The sequence below is a fragment of the Diceros bicornis genome, chromosome 36, assembly GCF_020826845.1.
Source record: "Diceros bicornis minor isolate mBicDic1 chromosome 36, mDicBic1.mat.cur, whole genome shotgun sequence".
NCBI lineage: Eukaryota > Metazoa > Chordata > Mammalia > Perissodactyla > Rhinocerotidae > Diceros > Diceros bicornis.
In genome coordinates this window covers 4,878,200-4,893,394 of record NC_080775.1, presented here as the reverse complement: position 1 = coordinate 4,893,394, position 15,195 = coordinate 4,878,200, and the positions used below count along the sequence as shown (strand labels likewise).

Below are 15,195 nucleotides of genomic sequence, written 5' to 3'. Positions count from 1 at the left end.
CCTATTGGTACAACTTTTTTCACAAATATTCATGTATCAAATCTAGTGTCAAAAAAAATATGGCTTTTTCATCATCCCTTTGTTCAAATTTTATGTTTTTAAAATAAAATAATTTACTTTTCTGAGTCTCAGACCATAACAGAGTGATTTAGCAGGAATTATTGAATCAGACTGAACTGTGATCAGATTACAGCCTTCCTTATAATCTGGGTGACTTACTAAAATTTCTTAACATTCTGAATCTCAATTATTACCTCCACTGATAACACAGAGCCTCCATTTCACCACCTCTAACTTTGCATTAAGTGGAATGACAAGTAGTTGACTCTGGGGATTCAGAGGGTGGGTAGTTTGAGGGTGCATTATCATTATTAATTTGGTTACTTACCATGTATTGTAAGCACTTTCCATGCATTATCTATAGTTTATCAACAGCTCTCCTAGGTTAACTATTCTTCTTCTTATTTCTTACACATGTAAAATATAAGCTCAGGCTGCCCTTCCTGCACTCATCTGCCACCTCCTCAGAGTCACTCTGCTCTTTGTTAGAAACTCCTGATGGGCAGTGAGCACAAGAGGAAATGACCAGTAACATGACTATTTCATAGAGGCCTTGCTGTTTGTTTCTCAGGACAAGAAGTATTTGCCAAAAAATTTGCCAAATTTTCCATCATTGAAATTGTTTGCCATATCAGAAGCCACTGTTATTCCAAGCATTAGATATTAAAGAGGAAGACTTAGGAGGAATAAATTAACAATAAATACAGAGTTGTGCTTCTCACTAAATGTATTCTTCACTCATCCACGTGGTTGCCTGCAATGTGCTTAAAGTGTAAACCTCTGGTCACAGTGATGTAGGGGAAGCTTTGGGGTTGCTTGAGAAAGATTGTCCCCATAAATGACGGAGACCAATATGCTCCATCTTGGTAGAACTGGGACATGAAATATCAATAGCTAATAGCTGTCAGACAGGGCCAGATTGTTTGTAATGACATAATTATCTATCGTATCCACCATTATAGCTTAAGCACAGGGTGTGTCTTACCCATGTTATATCCAACTTTTGCTGCTGTTGTTAAAGACAGAAAAGGATCACAGAGAATAGCACAAATAGGCAATGTTACATGGGAACCTATGATGATAAATCCAACTCTCTGTAACCCTTACATAGTAATGCTATCTAAGAGACTATGAAAAGAGATGACAAACTCATACATAGAATGTGATCAGTCTCAGTAAAGATGAATTGCTGATTCTGTCCCCAGTTAGATGAAGAGTTTGATATAGTCAACTTGCCACCCAGGGGCTGGCTTGTCTCCTCAAGGAAAAATACTTTACCATGACTCAGTGTCAGTCTCTGCTGCTGCTGACAGGTCACCCATCTCTAAATAGTGAGAGCTCAAACAGCCTTGGTGAGAAGTAGCCCATGCATTTGGCCCATGCATAGTCTTAATCTGTTCCACTATGGCTATTCCATTCATAAGCCCATTGTGTAGGTACTAGGGTGGTCGGGTACAGAAGCTAATCATCATCCAGTGGACAAGACATCCTCTTTACCTAATTATTGAGAGCCTCTCCTGGAGACTCTGGTGGTCAGAGAAATCCCCCAGGCAGAGTCATAGGTGTTCGCAGTTGGAAGTCTGGGTCAGTGTACATTCTATATAAGGAGGCATAAATAGAGTGACAACTGTGTTTGTCACAATAATGGACTCCATATAGTATGTTTGTCATTTAGTCCTCCTCACAGCCTTTCTGAAAATTAACTATTATTCTCCTTTTAATATGATTGGTACAGTTTATTTTAAAATTTTTTTTCAACTTTATTTAGGTAAAATTGACAAACAAATTTCTGAGATGATTAAAGTGTATGACATGATGATCTATTACACGTATGTGTTGTGAAAAGATTCTCCTCATCAAATTTAACACATCCATCACTTCTTTTATTTACTTTTTTTTTAGGTGAGAACTTGTAAATTCTATTCTCTTAGCAAACTTCAATTATACAATAGTGTTATCAACGACAGTTATCGTGTTATACGTCATATCTTCAGAGCTTATTTGCTTAATAGATGCAAGTTTGTACCATTTTATCAGTGTCTCCACTTTTCTCCTAACCTTTAACCCCTGGCAACTGCTTTTCTAGTCTCTGTTTCTATGAACTCAAATGTTTTTTCAGATTCTACCATGTAGCATTTGTCTTTCTCTGTATGGTTTATTTCACGTGATACAATACCCTTCACCTTCATCCATCTTGTTGCAAATGACAAACTTTCCATCTTGTCCAAAACTGAATAATATTTAATTGTATATATGTATATATATATATGTGTGTGTGTGTGTATATATACATATATATATATATGCCACATATACTTTATCCATTCATCCATCTATGGACACATAGGTTGTTTTCATCCTTTGAGTGTTTGGAATAATACTGAAAGGAATATGGGAGTATAGATATATCTTGAAGATAGTGATTTATTTTCCTCTAGAAAAATACCCAGAAGTGAAATTTATGGATCATGTGGAAATTCAATCTTTAATTTCCTGAGACACGTCCACACTGTTTTCCTCAGGGGCTGCACCAATGTACATTCCCACCAACAGTGCACAGGGGTTCCCTTTCCTCCCTATCCTCAACAGCCTTTGTTATCTCTTGTCTTTTTGATAATGACCATCCTAACAGGTGGGAGGTGATATCACACTGCGGTTTTAGTTTGCATTTCCCTAATGGTTAGAGATGTTGAGCACCTATTTTAGGTACCCATTGACCACTTGTATGTCTTCTTTGCAAAAACATCTATTCAGATCCTTTGCCCACGTTTAAATTGTGTTATTTATTTTTTTGCTATTGAGTTGTCTGGATTGCTTGCACTTTTAGGATATTAACCCCTTACGAGATGTGTGGTTTGCAAACATTCTCTCCCACTCCATAGGTTCTCATTTAGTTTTGTTGGTGGTTTCCTTTGCTGTACAGCAGCTTTTTACTTTGACGCAGTCCTACCTGTTTATTTTTGATTTATTGCCTTTGCTTTTGTGTCAGATCCAAAATATGATTGTCAAGACCAAAGTCAAGGAGCTTACCATTACTTTTTCTTGTAGGAATTTTAAGCAAGTCTCTTTTGTTCATGGTTAAATCCCAGGGCTTCAGGATCTAGTACAAATGTTAGATAGAAAGGAGGCACTTAATAAATGCTTGCTGCATACGTGCTGAATGAGAGCAACTGGGGAATGAAGGATTAAAAAACAATCATGAATGACTTTAAGAGCCCAGTTGAGTGGCAACTGGATGGAGGATGGGTATTATGGTCTCATTTCCAATTTTAAGCTGAAAATAGATGCTGAAATATATATTTATATCTATATCTGTATCTTTACCTACATGTATATTTATATCTATCTACATCTGTATCTTTAGAAGTTTTCTCCAAGTGTTAGAAGTTTTCCTGTTAGTTACTTCCTTACAGTAAATTCTTTATCAGCTGAGTCTTGATTTTCCACGTTCCATGGTGAAGCCCGTTTGACTAATTCATTTCAGATTAGAAATTATATTGGAGTTTAGTCTGTGCCCCCTTAGGACAAGTTTGTTACTAAGACTTGCACCATCAAACAGGGGAACAGAAAACATGGAGAAACAGCTGGTGAAAATGCTATGGGGGAGATATATTGCTTCTTTCTGAGTTGGGCAGATTACCAACCCTCCTAATTCACATTTTATAGAATTCTAAGAGCAAGGCTGGAGAGGACACCAAAATACCTACTGATTTAGATTTCTGTCACATCGACTCATCATACCTCTATCAAAATGAGGAGGAGATCATCAAGGCCCTCTGAGAGAAGATGGCAGATGGTACTGTGAAGAGAGAGGACATATTCTACACCACCAAAGTGCTACGGGTGGAGTGACAAGACGTCGCCGTCAGATCAGGTATGTTATTTGGGGAAAAAAAAAACAACGAAAAACTTTGGTTTTGATTTGAATAATTTATTTACCTCCTAATATCGCAGAGGCCCCTTATAGAAAAATAGAAAAGAGAAAAGGCTTGCTTTGCCTTGAAGTGTGTTAAGGGTGGGACCCTAGTTGCTCAAAGTCTCTGAACATCAGTCGGCATTCATATGTAAAACACAAATAATGATATTTTTCTTCTACATCTGTTGTATGGATTAACTGGGCCACTATGGAGTGAGTCCACTCCTTTTATCCTTCAGCAGCTTCTCTCAGGACACACCCAAGTGAGGCTCACATATTATTCAGAGAAGGGAGCCAGACTAGGGAATACATTCTCCAAGTCAACATTGAGTTTACTGAAATGTGTAAAATTTTCTAAAGTGGAAAACCCTGCTTCCAAAGTCAAGAGAGCTGAGGTCTCTACAGTATGATCCTATGTATTTTGACATCAGTAGTAACATTGCTCTTAGAGTGTGGGCCTCTCAGCAGAACTGTTTCCAGGTATCTATTATATGAGACAGTAGGTTCCATTTCCCCTTGCCTGACATTTCTTGACTCTCCTTCCAGAGATGACTTTTCTAATCCTTGAAACATTTAGATTGCTTTTCCTGGGCCATCTCAGTTTTATTCACAGTTTTCTTAGAGTCACTCAAATAAATCTCAGTATCCCATTAAGGAGCTCATTTATATTGTCACATAAATTTAGCCCCAGCATCTCTTACTTTTAGACCACCTCAGTGGTTTGTTACTCACTTCTCAATCTTTTAACTATGAAGTTTAATTTGAGTCCCCAAATGTGTGAACTCTTAAGTCATTTTTTATTTCTTTTAGTTACTGCAGGTGTGAGCTACTTTCGTTCATGCAGAATTTGTTTGACCAGCTGTGGAAAGATCACTGAAGAAACTTGGACTGGACTTCGTAGATCTCTTCATCATTCTTGTGCCAATTGCTATGAAAGTCAGCATTTGCTTTTACTTGTTATGCCCAAGGGTATTTCATCACTGCTGTTGTACCTCCATTCTCTCATTCCAGCTGGGTTTACTGGTTCTTACTGAGAGAGGTCGGTTTGAATGTGGTGTCCAGAATTTGTAAATGAGTCTCCTTGATAGTTGTGTCATTTCACTGTCAAGATGTTTTTCTAATCCTTATCCCACAGCACTCAGAAGGATTGAAATTCAGTGATCTCACTGCCTCCACCTCAAAGTGTTGAGGACACCACCTTACATGCCTAAGTGATATGCTTCTGTCTGTAGTCTCTTGGTGATTAGAGTCCTCAAGAAAGTTGAATTAAAACAGGCTGCAGAGACACAATGGGGAATCCCTACCTATTTAGGGAGACGGCCCTCCCATATATAACTCTTAGTCTCAATCAAGAGTGAGGTATCCTGGGATGATCCATTTTACACTGCTAGGCTCCTTTGGGCTTCGCTGATCCTACCTCTCGTCGCAGTAGGTATTCGCTGAACACACCTGGTATCCTCACTACTTCTAAGTTGGATTATTATAAACTGGAGCTAAAACACATTTCTCAATAGTAAAGGTAAGTCCCCTCATCCAAACCAACCTGTCCCTGGGAAATAAAATCGATTCCAACCATAAGAGAATTCATTCTTAGTGAAGCTTAGGGGTGTGTGTGGATAGGAGGGTGGAGGTTATTGGAGGAGAGGCGATTTGCTATAGGCTCTCACATGCTTCTGATCTTCCTTCCCCCCATGTTTTCTCTTACACAAAACACACACACAGACTCTCACACACATACATACACACATAAACACTTGGATTAGCCTCTTGAAGGTTTTGTGACCAAGCTCCTTACACACCAGAAAGGTCATTCTTTCTTTTTTTTTGAAAAAAAAAGAGATCATCCTCTCTCTTTTCTGTATTCCAGCCTGGGTGGAGCTTGTGGCAAAGGATGAGTAGGGAAATTATTTTAGATACAGTGGACTTTCATGACACATGGGAGGTAAGTACTGACACTGACACCTAAGAGGGACTGGGTGACAAGTCAGAAATCACTGGATGGAAGTCAGAGGAAATGTGTTCTGGCCCCATCAGTTGTCTTCCCTCAGCCACATCACTGCACTTCGCTGTACCATGGTGTTTTAATCTATAAAAAAGAGAAGTGAGTGGGATGACCACTACGGGTTATCTTTCATTTAAACTTCTATGGTTGTAAGTAGGGGTTTCTTTGCTCTTCCAATCAGGTTGAGGCTGGGAGCCCTATAAGGGGATCATCAGAGCAAACTCAAGAGGAGTGACAGCTCTATCCCAGGATAGATAAACAGGCCCAAGGAGGGAGGGAAAGCTGTGTCTGACTTAGCAGAAGAGTGACTGTAGAAGGAGAGTAAAACCTGCTCTTATGTAGCCTTTTCCACCATGTTTTTCACCATTATAAGAAAGAAGCAGCAGCCAAATCCTCAACTAGGACAACCTAAGAGTTTCTTCTTGCCCTTGATTCTGACTCCATTTGCTAAAGAAATACTTGACTCCTAACAGCAAAATAGGTTCATGGGTGCAGGCGGGGATGCGAGGTGGAATTGAAAAGCCTCCTCATGTGTATTTATGATCCAGGGTGTGCTTGTAATAGAAGCAAGGAGACAAAATATGTGTGCATAGCAAAAAGGACGTTAGGAAACAATGTATCCAAGTGATTATATGGGTTCAGTCAAATCAGTAACGTATGTTAATACAGATTTGCAGTTTTTAAAACATGCAGTCAAATGAAATGGCCAAACTACACTAAAGGTTTGCCACATATTCCCCTCCTTCCTAGGTCCTGGAGAAGTGTAAAGATTCAGGTTTAACCAGGTCCACTGGGGTGTCCAATTTGAATCACCGATAGCTGGAGGTGATTCTGAACAAGCCAAGGCTCAAGTACAAGCCAGTTTGTAATCATGTGAGCCTGGAGCCCACTGGGGCCTCCATGCTTTTTGCTCTTCATGCCCTCTTCCTTAATTAACAGTCCCCGAGTTCCCTGCTTGATGTCAACTATGTAATAATAGTTCCTTTTACACCTACCAAAGGGTAATCAGGAAATGCCAATTTGAAAATTATGGAAAGGAAATGCCAAAGAAGGATCAGGTTGAGTGGCATGGGAAGAGCAAGTTATTCAGGAGCAGGGTGAGGTTCTTGAGAGACATCCGAGTGGAGATGGTGAGTTGTCAGATGGCAATACTGGTCTGGAGCTCAGGAAGGCAGTCAGGGCTAGAAGTTCAGATTTTGAAGTCATTGCTCTATGGATGGTAATTAAACTCACAGAAGTTGATTTGCTGTCCACGGAAAGTGCGTAAAATGAACAGGAAGAGGACAGGAAAGGCAACATTTAAGGATCAGGGAAAGATGCACTGGTTAGAAGATTGAAAAGAAATTGAGAGATGGGGAGAGAGAAAATGAGGAGTGAATGGTATTAGAAATGCTGAAGAAGTAGCATGAAAATGTTTGCATAAACCATAGGGTGGATCCTGATGAGGAGCAGCCAATCCAAATAGAGATGAAGAGAGTTATTGGATTAATGACGTGGACTTCACGGAAACCTTGCAGGAGCAGTTACAGAGAAGTCAGAGAAAAAGTCAGAGAGAAAAGCAAAAGGGTGAAAAGTGAGGAAATGGAGAAATCATAATTAAAAGAAACAATTTTTAAAAATGACACCTAATGTTACAAATTTTCAAGCACTATGACATTGTAACATTATATAGCTTTTGCAATACAGTTTGAAAATTATGCAAGAAACCATTCAAATATTTATACTCTTTGTCTTAGGTATTTCTCTCCTAGGAATCTATTTGTAGAAAATAATTCAAAATATGTTAAAGAATATCCCTCCTTTTCTCTGCTCCTCGTTCTCCTCTTTCTTCTTTTTCTCTTTCCTTCAACTGATTTCTGAAAGAAACTAAGCCTTTTTTCTTTTAACTTTTTCTATTAACTGTTTTTTTTTTTTTAACAGAGTTGATGTTACTGATTGATCCCTGTGATACAGTTTGGCATGAGGCTCTATCTTTGTACCCCTGTAAGTTGGAGGTTACTACTAGGACTTGATCATCTATGTATGTCATTGAGAATTCATGAATTTTAACAAATGTGATGTTTTCCCATCCAACGTAGTTACTATTCTTATTGATGATCAATTTGCCACTGTTTTATTGCCTCTTTCAGTGAGCTCCTGAGTCCTTTGATGCGCCTCATTGTCTTTCCTATATTCTTCTCTTTCTATTGTGCAATTATTCTAGGCTCAATATGTATCTCTTTCCTGAGACCTGGAATCAGCCATTTTTCTAAGGAATCTTGGTTTCTTTCAGTAGGAAATGCATTTAGAGGCCACAATCTGCTGTATGAGTCTTGAGCCATTTTAAACACTAATAAAAAAATAAAAAGAAAATTAATTTATCATTTCTGAAAACCAAAAGCATTTGAATGGATTTCAGAAGGTGTATAGGAAAAAGGACCTATCTGAAATATATGGTACATATATTAGTTTAGTGTTAGATATTCCTTCAAAGGACTTTTCAAATTTACATGTTATTGGCTCACGTATTCTGATAACTTTTGGTCTTGACGACTCACAGGTGGAATGTCACCCTTACCTCAACCATAGCAACCTGCTGGAGTTCTGCAAGCCCAAGGATATTGTTGTAGTTGCCTACAGTGCCCCAAGTTCCCATAGAGACCCAAACTCGTCATGAGAATATCAGAGTGAACCTATATTGGTAACTTTATTGGTGAAGAAACAATTTTTTTTAAGTTAGGTTTTAAATTATATTACAGAAAGTTTCAAACATAAAAAATTGAACACAACGTATAGTGATCAATGGATGAATGGATAAAGAAGACGTGGTATATATACACAATGGAATAGTACTCAACTGTAAAAAGATGAACTCTTTTTCAACAACATTGATGGACCTTGAGGGTATTATTTTAAGCAAAATAAGTCAGATGAAGAAACACTATTACCGTATGATTTCACTCACAAGTGAAAGATAAAAACAATAACAACAATAGCAAACAAACACATAAATATAGAGATTAGTTTGGTGGTTACCAGAGGGGCACAGGGAGGGAGCAGGGTAAAAGGGGTGATAGGGCACATGTGTACAGTGAAAGATGGTAATTATTGTTCGGATGGTGAACATGATGTAGTTTACACAGAAATCAAAATATAATGATGTACATCTGAAATTTATATAATGTTATAAACCAAAGTTAATGAATTCCAAGGTACCATCCCTGGGTTTCAATTATCACCAACATTCTTCCATTCTTATTTCCTCTATACGTCTACCTACTCCAAACCCCACCCTAGGTATTAGTTTTTAGAATGACTTAATCGTAAAATTTACACAGCTTGTCATGCATAAACCTTAGCTTTCCATTTTTCTCAAATTGATGTAAAATATAACCTGATTCATATCATGATACACAAACTTTCTCTCTCCCAAAAAATTTCCTTTGTGTTTCTTTCCAGACAATTCTTCACTCCAAGGCAACTATCTATCTGGTTTCCTTTTTCAACTTAGATTGGCTTGGTATGTTCTAGTACTTCGTATATAAAAGAAGTCATAGAATAGATAGTCTTTAGTGTCTGACTTCTTTGGCTCAGCATAACATTTGTGAGATTTATCCACGTTGTTGCAGATATCTAGTTTGATCCATTTTACTGGTGAGTAATATTCCCTCATATGGACATAAATATCGCAAGTTGTTTCTCCATTCACCTGCCAATGGAAAAATTAGTTGTTTCCAGTTTGGTACAATTACAAATGAGTCTCTACACATATTCATGAAACTCATTTTTAATCATACCATATTTTTTTTTCAATCTTTCTGATTTGCTTTTTTTTTTTTTTATTTTTTGTTTATTGCAGTAACATTGGTTTATAACATTGTGTAAATTTCAGGTGTACATCATTATACTTCTATTTCTGCGTAGATTACATCATGTTCACGACCCAAATACTAATTACAACCCATCACCTCACACCTGTGCAGAATTATCCCTTTCACCCACCTCCCTCCCCGCTTCCCCTCTGGTAACCACCAATCCAATCTCTGTCTCTATGTGTTTGTTTATTGTTGTTGTTATCTACTACTTAATGAAGGAAATCATACGGTATTTGACCTTCTCCGTATGACCTATTTCACTCAACATAACACCCTCAATGTCCATCCACGTTGTCACAAATGGCCGGATTTCATCATTTCTTATGGCTGAGTAGTATTCCATTGTGTATATATACCACATCTTCTTTATCCATTCGTCCCTTGATAGGCACTTAGGTTGCTTCCAAGCCTTGGCTATTGTGAATATCGCTGCAATGAACACAGGGGTGCATGTATCTTTATGCATTGGTGTTTTCAAGTTCTTTGGATAAATACCCAGCAGTGGAATAGCTGGATCATATGGTAGTTCTATCCTTGATTTTTTGAGGAATCTCCATACTGTTTTCCATAGTGGCTGCACCAGTTTGCACTCCCTCCAGCAGTGTAAATCATACCATATTGTACCTACTTCTCTCAATTATCTGAGGAATTTTGGGGAAAAGACACTCTAGATTTTCATTCCTACACCCTCCAAATATGTGTTTTTTGATTTTTGTTTTCAGGGTGGAAAGGGATAGTCCATATATCTTGGAGGAGAAAATCTTGAATTCAATTGCCAAGAAACACAGAGAAAACCCAGGCCAGGTCGCCAGGCATTACCAGCTGCAACGGGGGATGGTGTTCCTGGCCAAGAGCTTCAATTAGAGGTGAATTAAAGAGAACTTCCAGGAACAGGCCAGACAGTCTCTCCAGGGTAAGGAATAGGTGCTGTAGGAAGGACCATATCTCTTGCCTTTCAGCACTCACCCAAGTTCTTTCATTCCTATGCTTCTCTTCCTATGTGCTATGGGGACAACTTGGAAGGGTAGGAAGAGAAAGCACTGGACAAAATGTCCTAAGTTTTGTGGCCTCTAGGCCTGGCTTTTCCACTTTCATAGTTATGTGACACTGAGCACATTTCACCTTTTTATTTTTATCAGTTGTAGGAGTCCTTCCACGCACTGAAGAACTTTTAAAATCCTGGTTCCTCTTCTTCAAATTCTCTACCTGATGAATCTCTATTTGTATGCCAATATCAAACCAAACAGCACTAGCTGCTTTGTTAAACCTTTGGGACACCCACACAGTTGTTGACCACCATACCACTTGGCATGACTGTGTTAGTGAAATTTTCCTTATTAAACTAATTTGTTTATATGTCACTATGCTCTCTAGACGATGACACTCTAAATGTAGTGACTCCCTCTGTGGCATCTTTTAGCACCTTTTCCTCAGCAGAGTTCCAGGCAGGTAGGAAACTAGGTATATAAGTTTATAGACTCACCAAATTAACAAATGAGTAAAGCTGTTCCCTAAATTCTCCCTCACACATCTTATGGTCCCTTTGATTAATCAGTCATCTTCAATTTATTTTATTGTGAACTTCATGAGAATTGCAAAAGACTACTTAATCTCCATCCTGTTTTAATATGACAGCTAAAAACTTCATCATGATTTTAATATTAGTGAAAGATGACATTTGAGGAATATTATTTATAATGTATTTGCTCTAAAACATTGAACTGGTAGATTTAGTTCACTCAATTTTTCAAAATATTTTATTTATTTATTTTTTTTAATAGCAACAATGTATTTGTTTATTTTTTAATTTTTTATTTTTTTTAATTTTTTGTTTATTGCAGTAACATTGGTTTATAACATTGTAAAAATTACACCTGAAATTTTTCAAAATATTTAATACAGAAATCTAAATCTCATTGTTAAACCAATCTGGAAAAAAATCTCATTTTATTTTTCAATTCAATTCAATATGTTAATACATATCTCAATGACAAGCAAATCACTTCTGGGTATATTTTTAAGATGAATGACGTGGTTAGGTAGATGACAGATAGATAGATAGATAGATAGATAGATAGATAGATAGATAGGTAGATAGATAGATAGATAGATAGATAGACAGACAGACAGACAGACAGACAGATAGATAGATAGATAGATAGATAGATAGATAGATAGATAGATATACAGACAGATATAAAGATAAGGCACTGAGTTTTCCATAAAGTTGTCCCCAGGATGAAATTATGAGCTTCCAGCTTTCATATTTCTTACCAAAGATCTGATTGCTGTGCTATTAATAGACTCTCCATTAGGAGCTATGGATTGTCAAATAAAAACAAATATGGACTTAATTAAGACAGACTTTATTCAAAAGGGAGAACTCTCTGAATGTAAGATCTATAAGTGTCTCAAAGATCAATCAGAAGTACTTTTATTTTATAGGGAAGAGTAAACACCCATAGAGAGAGAATGGTGTTGGGGGGTTGGCATGAGCAGGTGGTGTGGCTGGATAGGTGATTAACGAAAGCTTTCTCTGGAGGGCGACAGATTATGGCAGAGGACGTTACAGGGGTTGCTCTTCCTTCCAATGCTTGCTTTAGTTCCAGGCTGTTAAATTATAGGGGCTGGTGGCGAAGGACATACCTGACCAGGGTTTGGTCAAGTCAGTAGTTATTTTGTAGGGATATTGTAAAAATATCCCTTTGTTTGGAAAAAGGGGATTTTTTGTTTTCTATCACAAGAAATTCACTTGGAAAGAATTGAGACTGATGAGTTGTGAGCGTTTCTTTTGTGAAGTGGAGAGAGAAGAAGAAATGGGGAAGGAGAGGTGGAAAACTCAAGCAGAAAAGTTCTCAAGCCAATACGCCTGGAAGCTGATGACAGGGAGGGCTTCCCTGGATGCTCTCCTTGCCTCCATCTGGGTGAAAAGTCCTCAAGTTCCCAGGTAGAAGCCAGTTGACTTAGGGGAGAATTTAATGTGATCCTCTCCTTTATTTCAGGTTTTTGACTTTGAATTGACTCCAGATACATGAAGGCATTTGATGATGTCAACTGAAATTTATGTTATGAAAAATTACTATTGTAAGTGACCTGTAGATTGTTTTTCACAGGTTGTTTTCTGTAGCATGCAGGTTAGCAGAGGAGCTAAGTTGCCCTAAATCAGGAAGACAGGCCTGATTTCCAGTGTAGGAGTAAAACAGGAGCTTCCTGTAGACTCAGACCAGAGGTCACCCAGGACTCAGTCTCTGACCCAAAAGAAGCATGAGCAGGACCCAAGTCAGACCATCAGTAAAAGGGCCAGAGTTTGTGTCATGGTGAATTCACTATTTTTATGGCCCGAATCTCTGTGGCTGGTGAGCTTCTGCACAGTGACCACTCATCCATTCAACATGGAAGGCACAGTGCCTACAACCCATTAACTTTTAGGGGCCTATAAAAGGTTTCATCTTTAATTCTTTTTAAAATCAGGAGAAATATGGTTATATTAATAATGATTATGTAATAATAGACCCATCCTGGATTCTATGCATTTATATCCAAACACAGCAGTAAAGTGTAATTAATACTTTTATGGAGGAGTGGGCCCAAGAAGCAAATGTGTGTGGGTGCTGTGAAAGTCATACCATGGCCCTGGTTCCACTTCCTTTCCTAAGTGTCCAGTGGTGTTTCTCCTTAATGGACAGTCCTGTTCCAAGATACCATCCATTTCGTCCAAATTTCTCTCTTCGTTGGCCTTTTTTCCCATCACAGTTCCCATTTCTTCAGCCACGTGATCTCACCAAACTGAATTATAAATGGATCATGAAATTAATTGACCCTAACATTAGTGACTGATGTGTCCCCAGTGACACGCACCAAGATGAGATCCTCTGGACTGCTCTGATTCTTGAGTCAGGTCTTACTCTACGGTGGCCTTTGTCCATCAGGAGACTATCTCCTGCAACTCTCCACCTCCTTTGACTTTGCCTTGTTCACAAACATAGCATTCCAGTTGTTTGGTTCCTGCAGGAGCATCTCAGAATAATGTGAAAGAAGACTCATCGAAATGAGACATTTGGAAGGGAGTTTAGAGGTAAGGGGAATAAAATTTTAGTTATAGAATAAAGGTTTAGTTCTAAAAGAAAGATCTCAAAATTCTCCTTGTTTGTAAAACTATAACATGATTCTGGGAAAGTAACTTTTTTATTCCCAAAGGCTTTTAAGTATAAGTCTATAGTCTCCTTCATTAGGTTTTGAATGCCTAGTCTCACTCATTTTTGTGGTTCTGTGTCAACAGCACAGCTCCTGGCCCATAGAGTTGCTCATAATGCACTCTTCAATGAAATTGAAGCATCCATGAAACTGTGGCAAGTTAATTTGTTAGCTTGCAAGTCAGGTTAAAATAGTAGATCGTTCATGACGATTGACATAGCTATGGAGAAAAATTAAGCAAGCAGGAAAAGAGGTAATAGTTGGCAGTGGGAGTGTTAGGAGCTATTTTAAACAGGAAAGTCAGAAGAGACTTCACTGAGATAGTGACTCGTGAACAAAAATTTGAATGAGACAAGAGAGTGAGCTATGTGGATATGTGGGAGAGTATTCCTGGACATGGAACAGAAAAGGCTAAGGCCAAGAACAAAGAGTGTTCCTATAATACTCAAGTGGCAGCAAGTAGGCTAATACAGCTGATATTGAAAGAGCAAGGGAAGTAGTAGTAGAAGATAACGTCCAGATCCTCAACGGGGTACTATGTAACGCAGGGTTTCGAAAGGGCTTCAACTTTTTTCCTGAGAGAAATGTAGAATCATTGCCGAGTAGCTACTTGAGAGGACATGTTTTAAAAGGATCACTCCAGATGTTACATTGAGAAGATAAAAGGGAAAAAAATCCCTCTTTCAGGGCTCTCTACAAAAATTATGGTGAGAGATGATGCTCGATGGACCATAGTATGAGCAGTCAAAGTGGTCAGAAGTTGTTAGAATATGGATATATTTTAAAAGTAGAGACAAGAAGACTTTCTAACATATTGGGTATATAGTAAAGGAAAAAAAAAAGAGTTAATTTTGACTCCAGACATTTTGAGATAAGGAATTGGAAGGAAAGCGTTGGCATTTCCTGAAAGGGAGACAATGTGGAGGAGCAAATTTTTGTGGGATGATGATGAGTTTAATTTTAGACATGTATGTTTGAGATGCCTGTTAGTTATCCAGGTGAATATGCTGTGTAGACAGTCATGCAAACAAGTCTAGAAAGAGAGGAGAAGTCTAAACCAAAGATACATATTTGTGATTTCTCAGAATACAGATGTAATTTTAAAGCCACGAGGGCGGATCATGAGAGATTAGATTAGATGAATGTGTGGACAGAGAATAGATGGATCA

At 38.1% G+C, this 15,195-nt stretch overlaps 1 pseudogene; it reads left to right on the top strand.

Annotated features, from left to right (window-relative positions):
• LOC131398877 (aldo-keto reductase family 1 member C15-like) overlaps positions 1 to 10,696 on the top strand; it is a 28,166-nt pseudogene extending 17,470 nt beyond the window's left edge.
• The last annotated feature ends 4,499 nt before the right edge of the window (positions 10,697 to 15,195 follow it).